Source organism: Pseudorca crassidens, chromosome 20 (genome assembly GCF_039906515.1).
Source record: "Pseudorca crassidens isolate mPseCra1 chromosome 20, mPseCra1.hap1, whole genome shotgun sequence".
Classification (NCBI taxonomy): domain Eukaryota; kingdom Metazoa; phylum Chordata; class Mammalia; order Artiodactyla; family Delphinidae; genus Pseudorca; species Pseudorca crassidens.
Genome location: NC_090315.1, coordinates 49,301,409 through 49,316,418, shown reverse-complemented (window position 1 = coordinate 49,316,418; position 15,010 = coordinate 49,301,409). Strand labels below are relative to the sequence as shown.

Genomic DNA, 15,010 nt, shown 5'->3' with positions numbered 1-15,010 from the left:
CCTCTTAAAGTGGAGTTACCCCCTCACAGGGTTTAGCTAGTTTTATGGTTCTTGTTACAAATTGCCAGGTAGGACCAATCCAGAAAAATTGGAGTATTTTATCAGTGAGCATGTATCAGACATATGTGTCTCTTACCAAATACATCTCTTTAATTCCTAGAGGCAGAAAGGATTTACTTATATGGTGATTTACACTCTGTACAAATGTAAGCAATGTGTTCTTGAGCCCCTGCATCTGTTAGGTGTTACCAGTTTTACTGAGTAGAGGATGATTCTTCACATAGCTGTACCTCCTGGGAATATACCAGGCAAATGCCCGGGTGGCTCCGGCCCTGAAGGGACAATTCTGTAAAGAGTCTAGGACTCCTTTCCATCTAGGCATGGCTCAAACTGCCTGGAAGAGCTGTCCCCCAGGCCCTGCCAGGCACATGAACATCCAGTGGAGACTCTAGAGGTCACCTTCCTTCACTGCAGGGCTTGGAGGAATGGTTGTTGTCCTGGCCTCCAGCTTCGGCCTCCAGCTCATCTTGCACATCAGTGTTCCCTGAGTGAGTGCGTTCACCAGGTCATTCCCCTGCTCACAACCTGTACTGGCTCCCTGCTGCCTGACACTCAAGAGCTGCTTGGCTTTCAAGGCCTTCTGTAGTCCTGTGTTGGCCTGCCTGACCAAAGTAGACTCCCATGACACCCTGATGCCGCTTCTTGGCTCCAAGACAAGGGACCTTCCCTGCTGTCCCGAGCATTTGCCATGTGGGCCTCATCTCCATGCTTTGTTCACTTTCTCCCCACTTCTCCCTCCTCAGTGTCTTTTCTTGTCCCCATTTTCCAGCCTTCATCCTCTAGTTTAAGTCTCCTTCTCCTTGCCATGAAACCTACTTTGATCACATTGGCCAACTTTGATCCATCCCTGCTTCAAACACTTATTACATTTATCGTCCATAAAGACTAGCCTTGAACCATTCTGTATATGTTCTCTCAGCCTGCCTCCAAGACTGCCAACTAGCCTGTGATTTCCATAAGGGCAGAAAACTGAATCCCTGAGAGTCTAAGATGGTTCTGGGCATACTGCCTGCTTACTAGCCATTAATAGCGAGGCACTGTATATGGAAACATTCTGTAACTCTCAGACAAGGCACCAAATGCAGTAGGGCTCTTAGTGTTGCCATATTCCACTGATTCACACCTTTCCCCCACTCCCCACATTTTAACATCTCTGAAATCAGGATCAATGGCAAATCACAATTTAACTGATAGATTTTTCCTCCTCTTTCTCAGTGTCACGTAAAATATTGGTGCATTTTGCAATCCATTGTGCATTAGACTTGGTGAAATAAGGTGTTACTGGTTGATGAGAGAATCTGTTGATAGCTGTTTCTGGATTGGACCTGGGAAAAAGCATTTGGGAGAAATGAGGGAATTCTGGGAAAGATGAAGGGACACGGGATGAGGAGAGGATGCTGGGAAAAGTGGAGGATGCTGGGGGAGATGAGGGATGCTGGGAGAAGTGGGGAATGCTAGAAAAGGACGGGAGGGTACCCTATTGGGCCCAGAAGCTTCCTGAATCATTCTGAATTGATTCAGCTATTCCTTCCTTCCATAATCCTGTCCTCTGTGCATATGCTACTTCAGAGGCTGATTCACAGAGGCAACCTCTGGGTCCTGACACTGAAGTTGCAGGGTGCTCAGGTTACCCCTCCAGCTCCAGATTCTTTTGGGCTCCATCCCATATGCTGGGCCTTCCTTGGCCTCACAGTCAGGCTCTTCCAGCTGCTTAAAGCTGTTGGGTGGGGGAATGTGGTCTCCTTTTGCCTTCAGTCTGCCCTCAGACTGCTGATAATGTAGAGTTATCAGCAAGGGCTTTGGGGTCAGGCATATTTAGATTTAATGCTTGCTGTCCCATTTGCTAGCTGTGTGAATTTTGGCAACTTGTAGACCTTTCTGAGCTTTGCTTTCCTCATCTTTAAAATGAGGGTGAGGGAATTCCCTGGTGGTCCAGTGGTTAGGACTCCGTGCTTTCACTGCTGAGGGGACGGGTCAGGGAACTAAGATCCTGCAAGCCACGTGGCACGGCCAAAAAAATAAAAATTAAAAATAAATAAATAAAATATGAGGGCTAGAATTAGAATTCTAATTCTGGTATTGATGTGTGTGTGTGTGGTGGGGAGGGATTAAATGACATAAAGTGATTAACATTAGCTATTATGATGATGTTGATGACGATCATCATTGTTCCTTTAGTCCTTTTATTCAAGCTCAGGTAGCCCCAGCTTCCCATGGACACTGCCTACATTGTCAACCCAGATTTTATGGGCCGCAAACGTCCCTGAAGCAGAGGCAGCACCACCTCCATGGCCGTCCCCAGCCGTGACTGGGAGCTCTCGCTCTTTTTCCATCATTCTACTAGTTTTCACTGAGCACCTCCTGTGTGTCCACTGGGGGCTGTGCCGGGTGAACACCAGAGCTCTAATTTCATTGGAAAAATAAGGCAAAATTCCATGGAAGGTTATGGCTAAAAACCAGTACAAAGAAAAAGTAAGTGAGGTTCCTTTTCAACAGAATGGAAGATTTGATAGTTTTTTGGGGAAACTCTACAAAAACATCCAGAAACTTAGGATATAAAACAATCAGCACATTTTTTTTATGCATAGCTGAGCTGCATGGGAATAAGGATAGCCCTGGGCAAGACAGTAAAGGAAGTTGGGAAGGAGTGAGACTGCTTTGCCTTCCCTGAGTGCCCTTCCCTGGTCTGGATATCCAGGGAAGTAGATCTGAATAGCCACAGGGACTAGAGCCAAAGTTTTGAGCCCACATGAAGCAGGGAGGTAGAAATGAGGCCCCCACATACAGCTGGGACCCTTAAGGGTTTAAGCTTCTTTTAAGTGCAGTTAGGCCAGAAAAAATTCAACCTCTGGAAGAAGCAGAGAAGGAAGATTTTCTAACCTGGCCTGGGTCTGGTTTGAGAAGGGGAAGACCTCCTCTGAGAAATGTATAATCACACATCTGCCCTCTTTTGGATTTGGGATCAAATTTACACTGCTCATGTGATCCTAGAGTCTCTAGGCCAGGAAGTGATCATAAAAGCTACTCCTGGCTGGAAAATTCATAGAGAAAGAAAGTAGAATGGTTGCCAGGACCTGAGGGGAGGGGGATACAGGGAGTTGTTTAATGAATAGAGTTTCTGTTTTGCAACATGAAGAGTCCTGGAGATTGACTGTACAACAAGATGAAAATATTTAGCACTCCTGAACTCTATACTTAAAAATGGCTGAGATAGTAAATTCTATGTTATGTATATTTTACCACAATTTAAAAAACACACACAAAAAACAAAAAAACCCCAAAAAACTACTCCTACCTGGTACTCCTTGGAACACCTGGAAGAAGCAAAAGCAAAACCTTCAACCCAGCCTGCTCAGGCTGCCCACAGGATGCCTGTCAAACATGAACAGTCCAAATTAGAAATGCATGAGGAAGCCAGCCACCATGAGGGAGTCAGCAGCAAGATCAAGAAAGAAAGCAAGAGAATCAAACTTATGGTTACCAAAGGGGAAATGTGGGGGGGATGTGATAAATTAGGAGATTGGGATTAACATATACACACTAGTATATATAAAATAGATAACTAATACGGACCTACCGTATAGCACAGGGAACTCTACTCAATATTCTGTAATGACCTATATGGGAAAAGAATCTGAAAAATAATGGATATATATATGTATAACTGATTCACTTCTCTGTACATCTGAAACTAACACAATATTGTAAGTCAACTACACTCCAATAAAAATTAAAAAACAGCAAAAAGAAAAAAATCAAGGTGTTGGCAGGGTTGGCATCTTCTAAGGGCTGGATCTGTTCCAGGCTTCTCTCCTTGGCTTGTAGTTGTTCTTCTTTTTCCCATTTCTCTTCATAAAGTCTTTCCTCTGCATCTGCCTCTGTGTCCAATTTCTCCTTTTCAGAAGGATATTAGTCATACTGGGTTAGGGCTCACCCTTACCACCTCATTTTAACTTACCTCTGTAAAGACTCTGAAACCATGGTTAAATCCATTTCACCTGCCTTCACTAATCAAGGGTTTTTTTAAGATTTGCAGGTCCTCCAAGGGGCGTGTAGCCTAAACAATAAGATGTTTGCCCGAGTTGTTTTCTAGGAACTTGGAGTCAGCTGCGTCTAGATCAAGCTGAGTCGGTTAAGGACTGGCTAGGATCACCCGCCCTCCAGCTTGGCATGTGCAATGTACCCTCAGTGACTTCTTGAACATGCAGAGCTTAGGTCTGTGCAGAACCATGCACCTTTCTCCAATCACCTTTCCCCAATCACCTTTCCCCACACTCTCCTGTGCCTCAAACTGCCCTGCTTTGATATTTGTTATCCCATCAATACCCCCAAGCCCCTTGCCTTCGTGGACTTGAGGTTTGTTCTGAATCCTCTCTGGGCTGCCTTGCAAATAAACCCTCTCTTTGCTGCAAAGAAAAAAAAAAAAAAAAGAAGATAAATGTCCCTGGATGTTTACTGTCAAACAAACAAACACCACACCACCACCACCACCAGAACTGGAAACAAAGTAAAAATCCCTCAGTCAGGGAATATTATGCAGCCATTAAAAGGTTTGGAGGGGGAATTCCCTGGTGATGCAGTGGTTAGGGCTCAGTGTTTTCACTGCCAGGGGCCCAGGTGGAGGAACTAAGATCCTGAAAGACACAGTGGCACAGCCAAAAAAAAAAAAAAAGCAAAAAAAAAAAAGATTTGGAGGGATTTTCCTGAAGAATTTTACTATTGAGTGAGAAAAGTAAGGAATAGAGACAGGTACTATTATGATCCCCTTTTTGCAAAGAAACTCCAAATAAAGCCAAACGACCCCAAACCCCACACTTGTATTCGGTGTATTTCTGTATAGATACATGAGCATGAAGAAGGTGGTGAAGGCTTCCCATCAGGGCTGCAGGTGAAGGAAGAGAAGAAGGAAAAAAAGAGAGATTTTGGTGCAAATGAAAATATCTACAATAGTCAACCTTCAGCCTCTCTGCTCTGATCCTGTTTATAGAGTAGGATAACTGATTGTGTGTTTGTTTCCACAGGATAAAAAAATTAGAATACTGACTTGCAGCTATGCCCACTGTGAAGTGGGGGAGAAAGCAAGTTATATGGATCTGGCGATTCCATTTTATTCATACAAACAAGCATACCTCCTCCCTATGTATATATGTGCTCATGTGTTGGTGTGAGCAAGGAGAAAGGTGTGGAAGGACAGGTGTTGGCAACTGACGTAAAGCCGGACACGTGAGGTAAAGTTGGGGCACATTACGTGCACCTGACATTTTATCTCCTACAGTTTTGGGTGCTAGCAATCTGAAATCAAGGGCCATGCTCCCTCTGAAGGCTGGATTTCTCCTTGTCTCTTCCTAGGAACACGCCTGTGTTTGGGTTTGAGGCCCACTGTGGGAAAGGTGGGGGGGAGGGTAGGGGGAGAATGGGGGGTTGCTGGTAGAACCCGAGGCTGCCCACCACTGTGCTCCCTGTTGCGAGATGGACCCGACTCCCAGTCTATGGGCCACCAACTCTGGTAACAGACATTTCCGGAAGTTCTTGAGGAACCCTCCTTACTCAGGCTGGGTCCCCTTGTGAGGGACCTTGAGTGGCTTCTCATCATGTGTTAGGAAGGTTTTGAAGGCCCTCCCCTTCCCAGCCTCCCGTCCTCTCTGTGCCTCCCTCTCTCTCGCCCACCTGCTCTGTGACCAGGCCTCCCCACCAGTGTCAGCTGCTCCAGGCTAGGCTTGTAGCTTTTTGTCTTGTGTGCCAACCCCTGGCACACGGGAGAGGCTCGGGTCACAAATGCATGTAGAACAGACTTTAACTTTGACTCATTTAACAAGTTTCACGTTCTCATACAGGTGGCATGGACAAGAGTAGGGGTCGTGGTGGAACCAGGGAGGGTCCTGGGTCAGACTGGTGTGTGTGATGAGAGTGGAGGCTGGCGACTCTCCCCTGGCCCCAGACCTCCCCATTCCAAGTGGCTTGGGGACAGGGGACTGCGTCTGATTCCCCTTTAGCTGCGATATATGGGTGTTAGAAAAGACAGACCAGGCCTCCACTGCGGGCCTCCCTGCATTAATTAGTTAACACGGTGATTGAATTCGCCTCATGATAGGCACTAAGCTAGGAATTCAGTGGGGCTTATGTTCCGGTGGGGATGGGGGTGGGGATGGATGCGAAACTACTGATGCATGTTTAATCACAATTGCAGTAGCTGTTATAAAACACAGGCCTCATTGCTCTTGGAAGGTGTAACAGAGCAAGTTTGATGATGAGCCAGAACAGAGCCTGTGTGCCAGGGCCTGTGTCCCTGCCAGCAGCCTTGTTAGAGCAGGGCTTGAACCCAAACTCAACAAGTGTGAAGCCAAACATTTGCGGGAAGTTGGGCCTTGTGTGACCAAGACGCTCCCCACAGCGGGGACCTCTGCAAACAGCCCCATTTCCCCTCCACCACTCCTCCCTCTCAACTCAGCTTGAAGAGGAGTTTCTCAAGCTCCATTTTTCAGGTGGGTAAAGTGAGGCCTAGAGAAGCAACCGATTTGCTCTACTAGGTCCCAAATCAGTAAGGAGAAGCCAAAGCCAGGCTTCTCGGCACCGTGCTCAGCCTGCCCAAGTCCTCACAGTCCGTCCTCTGTGAGCCAAAAAATGAGAAACAAAGCTGCTCTGTTCACCGAGATTTCTATTTTCTCCATTGTTCTCCACTAGGGACATTCCTGAATTGGTAAAGAAGGGACTGGGGGCGAGTCCTGGCAGTTGATTGGCTATGCTGTCCCTAAACCAGAATTGAAAAGTCAGGAGACAGAGAGAATTAGGAGAAGTCTGAGACTCTGAGGACCTCCCAGCCAGAGCTGAGACAGTGAATAGATGTTCAGGACACTGTGATCAGGTCAAAGGAAGAGGGTGGGGAGGGGGCATGGGGGGGAGTACAGAGGGACAGCCCCCTTGGAGAGGGGGCAGCTGGAGCAATCAGGGGACTGGCTACCTTATGTGGGTCAGGGGCAGCATGTGAGAGGGTCTGGGAGGGTATGGGTGTGGGGGAGGGGAGGTGGGAAGGAGGGCGAATTAGGCTGGCAGGGGAAGGGGGAAGGGCATTCTGCTCAGGGAACAGCAGGAGCAAAGGGATTGAGGCCGGTCAGTCATCGTGGGGCGGAAGGGGTGGGCTGCAGGTGTGAGAGCCTGACCCCCTGGTGATCCTGGCTCCATGGAGCAAAGGATCATGAGAGACTTGTCCTGTGAGAGGGGAAGGCTGTCGGTCCTATGGGAGGAGGACTGTTCCAGACATCCCTTAGGCTGAGAAAAGCAGAGAACCCTCCTCTTTCCCCTCAAATGCACATGTCCACTTACATGCAATATTCTTTTAGCTACTTTTACTTTTTTTTACTGTGGTAAAATATACATAACATACCATTTTAAACATTTTTAAGTGTACAATTCAGTGATGTTAAGCACATTTACAATGTTATGTAACCATTATCCCTATTTCCAGAACTGTTTTTTTTAAAGAACATTTATTTATTTATTTATTTTTGGCTGCGTTGGGTCTTCGTTGCTGCACGCGGGCTTTCTCTAGTTGCGGGGAGCCAGGGCTACTCTTCATTGCAGTGCACCGGCTTCCATTGCGGTGCGCGGGCTTCCGGGCTTCCGTAGTCGTGGCTCGTGGGCTCTAGAGCGCAGACTCAGTAGTTGTGGCGCACCGGCTTATTTGCTCCGCGGCATGTGTGATCTTCCCGGACCAGGGCTCGAACCCGCGTCCGCTACATTGGCAGGCGGATTCTTAACCACGGTGCCACCAGGAAAGCCCGAGAAATTCGGTAGATTTTTTTATGGTGATCTTGTGTCCTGCAACCTTGCTGAGCTCGTTTATTAGCTCATCTTGTTCCCAATTTTAGGGGGAGAACATCCAGTCGTTCACCGTGTAAGTTTCTCATAGATGCCCTCTTTCTGGTTGAGGAAATTCCCTTCTATTCATAATTTGCCGAGAGTTTCCTTGAGAGTGGATGTTGGATTTTGTCAAAGGGACAAAATCTACTACATCTGCTGAGGTGATTATAGGTTTTTCTTTTTTAGTTTGCTAACATGGGGAATTCACAATGCTTGATTTTCAAATGTGAAACTAACTCTTCGTTCTTGGTACTGCATGTGAGATTAGTGTAGGACGTGGGAATCCAGGTTCCTCCAGAGCATCCCGGGGACTGTCCTCCACGTAAACTGGGTTTAGTGCCCAGTCATCCGGGGAGAAGGAGGGAGGGGACAGAGGGTAAGGGCGGGGACAGCACGTACCGCCAGATACAGCTGCCTGCGTCTGCCGCCTCAGGTGAGCCGCCCCAGCTGAGCCAGGGGCCAACCTGGGACCCAGCGGCAGCTCCCCACAGCCTGTGTGCTCGTGGGGTGAGGCGGTCCCTGCTCTCAGGCTCTCTTGCAGGGTCTCAACGCTCAGCCCTTGCATCTCCTGGAGCTCGTTCTCTGCATCTGCGAAACGGAGCTGGTGGTGGCTGGGCAGCCAGAGCACACGCACTGATCCAGGACGCCGCAAGCGGCGGCCAGTCTGCGCGCCCCACGAAGGGTTCCTGAGTGCAGCGGAGACCGCCCACCAGGCCACACGCGCGCCGGCAGTTCCCTTCTGTGTGCAGTGAAGGTAATGATCCTTCCTTCCAGGACTGCTCTCTTCAGTGAACCCATGGTGCCAAACCACTTAAATAAACCAGATAAAAGTGGCCGATGGACTGTGTTCGAAGCTGATGTCCCCCACTCACTAGCCGTGTCTTTCCACCAATGGCTGAATCTCTCAGCCTTAGTCTCCTCACTTGTAAAATGGAGATAATGATACCAAGAGGTGTGGGTACCGATGATAATTCGGTGTCACCGGGCAGATGAGCAAGCGCCTGGCACAGTGCCTGGCATGTGGGAAATGCTGGGTAACATGTGGGGCATCTCAGGTGCCCAGAGCCGGTGCGGCTGCGGTGGAGACTCTTCTGGAGCTGGAGGAGCCACAGAAGCAGCCAGGGGCAGGAATGCACCCTGCCCTGGTTTAAGCGTGCAGTGATGTGCGTTTGCGGCGCCGCTGTGCCATGGGCTGGTGCTCTCAGCAACCCTGCCAGGCTGGCATGATCCTTGTGCCCCACTCAGGTACCAGCGGGGAAGGAGAGGCTCAGAGCTAGAGCTAGAATTGGAATCCAGATGCCCTTGGTCGTTTTGAGGCGTTTGTGCCTTTCTAAAAGGTGAAGAATCTCCCCAGGGTTGATGCTAACTCTGGTCCTACGTTGAAGGGTAGTTGAGAGAGGGAGCTGGGAGAGGAGAAGGGAATCAAGTAGCCAAAGAAACTCTTGGTGTATTCTGTCCTTCCCCATCCTGGCCTTGAGCGGGGTTTTTCCTCCAGCTTCTTGGGCTGAGGGTTTAGCTGACCTAGTTCTCCTTCTCTTTTGGCATTTCAGCATCTGGCCCAAATGTCCTACTCATTCACTCAGATATTGTTCATCAGATGTTATTGTCTTCTGTGTGCATAGGCTCTGGGGACACAGTGATGAGGTCAGAACAAGGCTCTGGAGGCCCTTCTTACAAGATAACATACAAGTGAACACGGCCAAGATAAATGCAGAAGTGCCGCAGGGAGTGTGACAGGGAATGACCTGGGCAGGTCAGAGAAGCCTCTCTACGCAGGTGATGTTTGAGTTGACAAGAAAGAGGCAGCTGGGCAGAAATCTGGGGTGGGACGTTCTAGACAGAGATAACAGACATAGTCCTTAAGGAGGAGTCGGTTTGATGTGTAGCTGGAGGTCAGTGTCTGCTTGGACAGTGGGTGGAGTTGAGGGAGGGGTCACCTTGCAGTGTGTGTGGGAAGTCACGGGGAGCAGTGAGGACTTATTCTAAGTGCAGATTCCAGGATTCTTCTGAAAATGAAAAAAATGCTTGTATTCTTTTCTCACCTTCTGTCTTTTGTGATTTGGGGGGCCTCTTGTTTGGAAACATATTTGAGGGACTCTCAGAACTGGAAGGAAGTATTTGTGCCCACCAGATCCCCTTTAGCCACTGTTGTACCTATTTCCGGGCTGTCATGAACAGCAGACACCATGTCATTCTCTAAGTCACCTTGCCAGAGTTACTTGGTGGGGTCACACACCCTGGGGCGGGGGAGGCCACTGACTAGTCAGGGGTATGAAAACCCAGCCGCCTTGCCCCAGGGTGGGAGGACTCTGGTGTTATTTATTTAGTTATTTATTTTTAATAAATTTATTTATTTTTGGTTGCGTTGGGTCTTCGTTGCTGTGCGCAGGCCTTCTGTAGTTGTGATGAGCGGGGGCTACTCTTCGTTGTGGTGCGCAGGCTTCTCATTGTGGTGGCTTCTCTTGTTGCGGAACACGGGCTCTAGGCGTGTGGGCTTCAATAGTTGTGGCGCACGGGCTCAGTAGTTGTGGCGCACGGGCTCTAGAGCGCAGGCTCACTAGTTGTGGCACACAGGCTTAGTTGCTCCGCGGCATGTGAGATCTTCCACGACCAGGGCTTGAACCTGTGTCCCCTGCATTGGCAGGCGGATTCTTAACCACTGCGCCACCAGGGAAGTCCTCTGGTGTTATTTAAGAATGCTTTAGCACCCCTAAGACCTGCCCTTCCCTATCCTCTCCCCTCACTCCTTCACCTGAAAGTTTTCTCTGGCAAGCTCTCCCTCAATAACTCATATAAAAGCAAACCCTGTCCCAGGCTCTGCTTCTGGGGAAACCAAGCTTAGGCCATTAGAGACCATGTGTTTTATGGATTAGAAAGTGAGCTTCTAGGTTTAGAAACTTCCAGCTCTGAAAATCCCTAAAACTGTGTGATTTACTCAATCATGCAACAAGTTAGTGGCAGGGCCAGGCCCAGGAACTATCCAACAGCCAGAAGGCATCAGGGGTATGGGGTGAGGCCTGCTGGTGAATGTGGTGCAGAGCCAATGTCGCAGCTGTGGTTTACCAGCAGCTGTGCTCCCAGATGAAGCTTCATCTCAGGTAAGACCCCCTCTGCATGAATTGCTCCAGAGACTTTATGTCCAGAATTCCACCCACTTCCTCCTGTATTAGAGTAGTTCACACTAAAGTGTGAAAGATTGGCAGCTCACAGACAATGCATCCTGAAAAGAAGTTGCTTGTTAACCCCAATAAATCTGTAATTCGATGGACTTTTTACCAGGGTGGTAAAGTGAGTTGGAAGAATGCATACAGTGCAATTCTGTAGGGTTTTGAGGGCATGAGGGAGCCATATATCAGGAAATTCCTCAGCCTTCCCAAGGATCAGCTTCCCCACCCCCATTTCTGCTTCTCCTCACCCTCTTTTCCCCACAGTCAGATACGTTGAGAAGTGCCGGTGTCTTCCTCAGGTTTCAACAGCAGTGCCTGTCAAAGCTGCGAGTCACTGGAGGGGAAAGTGACTCAGCTAAAGAAATAATTTGGCCAAAAGTGCATTTTTGTAAAGAACAGACTGGTGATTTGAGCTAAGCTCCCCGGTAAGTGACTGATTTCTCAGAAGCACAGAGGACTGTTTATGATTTAGTAAATTTCCACACCATTTTCTTAAGGGCTGGCATCACTTGCTGGCTCAGGCAGGTTTGTGATATAGGTCTGGGTACGGCAGGGAAGGCACTCCTGAGGAGTGGCAGCCTCCCTGGACGGGGTTTCACCTGGACGGTGTTTCACCTTACCGTCCAAGTGGCCTTGGGCAAGTCATTTACTTTTTGCCTGGCACAGCTTCCTCATCTAAACAAATGGAGCTGGATATTCCAGAGCCTTGGTCCTCAAAGTGTAGTCTGCAGACCAGGAGCATCTACAACACCTAGGAGCTTGTTAGAAATTCAGAGTCCTGGGTCCCACCCCAGACCTTATGAATCGTATTTTAACAAGATTCCCAAGCCATTCATATACAATACACATCACAGTTTGAGGAGCCCTGCTCTGGACAAGACCACTCAAATGTAGTCCTTAAACCAGCTGCATCAGTATCACCCAAGCTTGTTAGAAATGTCAGTTCCTGAGCTCCAGACCTACTGAATCACATCTCTGAGGGTCGGCCCTAAAAGCCTGTGTGCTAACAGCCTCTCCAGGTGACTTTTAAGCATGCTGACCTTTGAGAAGCACCCTCAGTCAAGTAACATTTATTCTAGCAGAGGCTTGGCTGTAGAGCAGCTGTTGTATACAGAACTTGTTCGGTGCTGCTCTGCGGTTCTGGAAGCGCTCACATTGCACTCCACAGCAATTCTGGGATGTTCTTTTATCTTTATCTTGCTTTGCCAAAGAGAAAACTGAAGTTTAAGGGAGGTTAAGTGAGTTGCCCAAGATCTTTCTATCTCACAATGTCTTGCATAGCATTATTGACATAAGATGTTTCTGGCAAAGTCAGCTGTTACAGGGTAATAAAACTCCTCATAAATATTTAAGATTACCTGTTGATAAATGACAGAGGCTCTTGGAACATGAGCTGGGATAGATTTTGTGGGTCTTGATCAAGGCTTAGGAGCTCATGAACTGCAGCTCTTCTTTTACAGTTTCTTGTTTTGATTAGATAATATGTTCACATGGTTTAAACATCATATAATAAAGGACTATAGTCAAAGTTTTTCTTTAACTCTTGTTCCATAACCACCCAGTACCTTCCTCCTCAGGTTAACTGTTTTTGTTTTTTTTAATTAATTAAATTTATTTATTTTGTCTGTGCCGGGTCTTAGTTGCGGCACACGGGCTCTTCATTGCGCCATGAGGGATCTTTTGTTGTAGCATGCGGACTTCTTAGTTGCAGCACACATGCAGGATCTAGGTCCCCGACCAGGGATCGAACACAGGCCCCCTGCATAGGGAGCGCAGAATCTTACCCACTGGACCACCAGGGAAGTCCCCCACAGGTAACTGTTTTTAGTTTATTGGATTTAACCTAATTAAAGCTGATCCTTGACAAAGCTGTGGAATCTCCTGATATATGGTTACCCTCATGACCCCCAAAATCTCTGAACTTGCAGTACATGCATTTTTCCAATTCACTTTATCATCCTGACAAAAAGTCCATCAAATTACACATTTACTTGGGTTAACAAGCATCTTCTTTTAATGATGCACCATCTCTAAGAGGTTCTGAGCTGCCACTCTCTCACACTTTAGTGTGAATTATTCTAATACAGCATCTCTTTATACAAATACAAGCATATACAAATATGTATTCTATATAACATATATTAACTATATATAATAGCATATATCACATATATTTAATGCTTTGTCACCTCTGCCGACACAAGTTACAAACTAGAATACATGGTGCTGTTCTGTGCCTTGCTTGTTTCACTGAATATATTACACAATTCTATTGTGTGATAACAGTTGTTTCCATTCTGTTATCACAGACATTGCTTGTATAGGTGGCATTTTACCAGTGCTTATTATATGTGCAGGATAAATTCCCAAAAATGAGATTGCTAAGTATCTGTATTTGTAATTTCAAGAGATATTGCCAACTTGCCCTCCTTAAGTTAGTACCAATGTGCACCTCCACCAGCTTTGGATGAGAAGTTACTGTTTTCTCACCTCTTTGTCAGCTCGTTAAATTGTCATATCATTAGATTTTTACCAATCTGGTAGGTGAAAAACAGTGACTCAATTGAATCTTCATTTAAATTTGTAATGAAAGTTTTAAACTTAGAATATGTGTTTACGGGCCATTTCTATTTCTTTTTCTATGACTCTCTTACTATTAGTATTCTGCTTATTTTAAAAATTGGATTGTAGGGACTTCCCTGGCAGTCCAGTGGTTAAGACTTCGCCTTCCAATGCAGGGGGTGTGGGTTCTATGCCTGGTCGGGGAGGTAAGATCCCACATGCCTGGAGGCCAAAGAACCAAAACATAAAACAGAGGCAATATTGTAACAAATTCAATAAAGACTTTGGAAATGGTCCACATCAAAAAAAAAATCTTAAAAAAAATTGTATGGTTGCCTTTTTCTTTATTTCTAGGAACTGATTATCTATTAGGGAAGGTTGGCCTTTTGCCTTTGATAAAAGTCGTGTCTAATTTAGTGTTTCTCTTTTATTTTGTTGATGGTTGGTTGGTTTTGTTTGCATGCGTTTTTATTTTTTGCTGTCAAATTTATCAGTCATTTCTTTTACGGCTTCTGAATGTTGAATCATAGGTACAAAGGTCTGCCCCACTTCAAGATAACATGTTATTTATTTTCTTCTATTATTTTACATCCAAATTTTGATCCATTTGGAATTTATCCTGAGGTATGCTGTAAGGTATAGATCCAACTTTTTTTTTTTTCAGATGGCTATCTTTTCTCTGCTGAATTGAAAAGCTACTTTTATTGTAAGCTGTTTATCATAAGCTTTTTTTCTCATACATATGTGGATCTGTTTCAGAACTTGCTCCTCGTTTCCATTGGTTTCTCTGTTTACTCATGTTCATTCATGCTCATGGTTTTGCTTGCTACGGTTTACAATATTTAAAAATATCTTTTAGTGTATTGAAGGGCTGCCCCTTATTTTTAGATCTCTTTCAGGCTACTCTTGCTTATTTGTTTTTCTATTTGAACTTTGTAATCTGGTATGTAATTACACACACACGTGTTGGTGTTTTTACTGGAATTGCTTTAATAAAAACTGAAGTATAACACACATACAGGAAAGGGAACAACTTGTAAGTATACGGCTTGATAAATTATCATATAGTAAACTGAACTATTACCCAGATCTGGAACTGGAGCAGTACCAGCATGGAGAAGCCCCCCTCTGGTCCCCAGGCTGTTATTACTACATCGCCCTCTTCCAAAAGGTAATTATCGTCCTCATTTCTTATGTCATAGATTAGTTTTGATGTTTTTTTAAAACTTTACATAAATGGATTCTTTTGTATTTGGCTTCTTTTGCTCAACATTGTATTTGTGAGGTTTTCTAAGTCTGTCCTCCTGCTGATGGACAATTAAGTTGTTCCCAGTTTTTGGCTATCATGAATAATGCTGCCATGA

The 15,010-nt window shown here is 46.3% G+C and overlaps 1 protein-coding gene across 5 annotated transcripts in view; it reads left to right on the top strand.

The window, feature by feature from the left end:
- Nucleotides 1-15,010, top strand: part of IL34 (interleukin 34) — a 58,886-nt gene that overhangs the window by 16,564 nt on the left and 27,312 nt on the right. Inside the window, exon 1 of one of the 5 annotated variants that reach the window (XM_067721049.1) lies at nt 8,447-8,671. The exons of 3 other annotated variants lie outside the window; for them this stretch is intronic. The gene's annotated coding sequence lies outside the window, so the exon portion shown is untranslated. Of the gene's footprint in view, nt 1-8,446; nt 8,672-14,734; nt 14,818-15,010 lie in introns of those variants that run through there. One more of the 5 variants, XM_067721050.1, reaches the window with a different exon arrangement.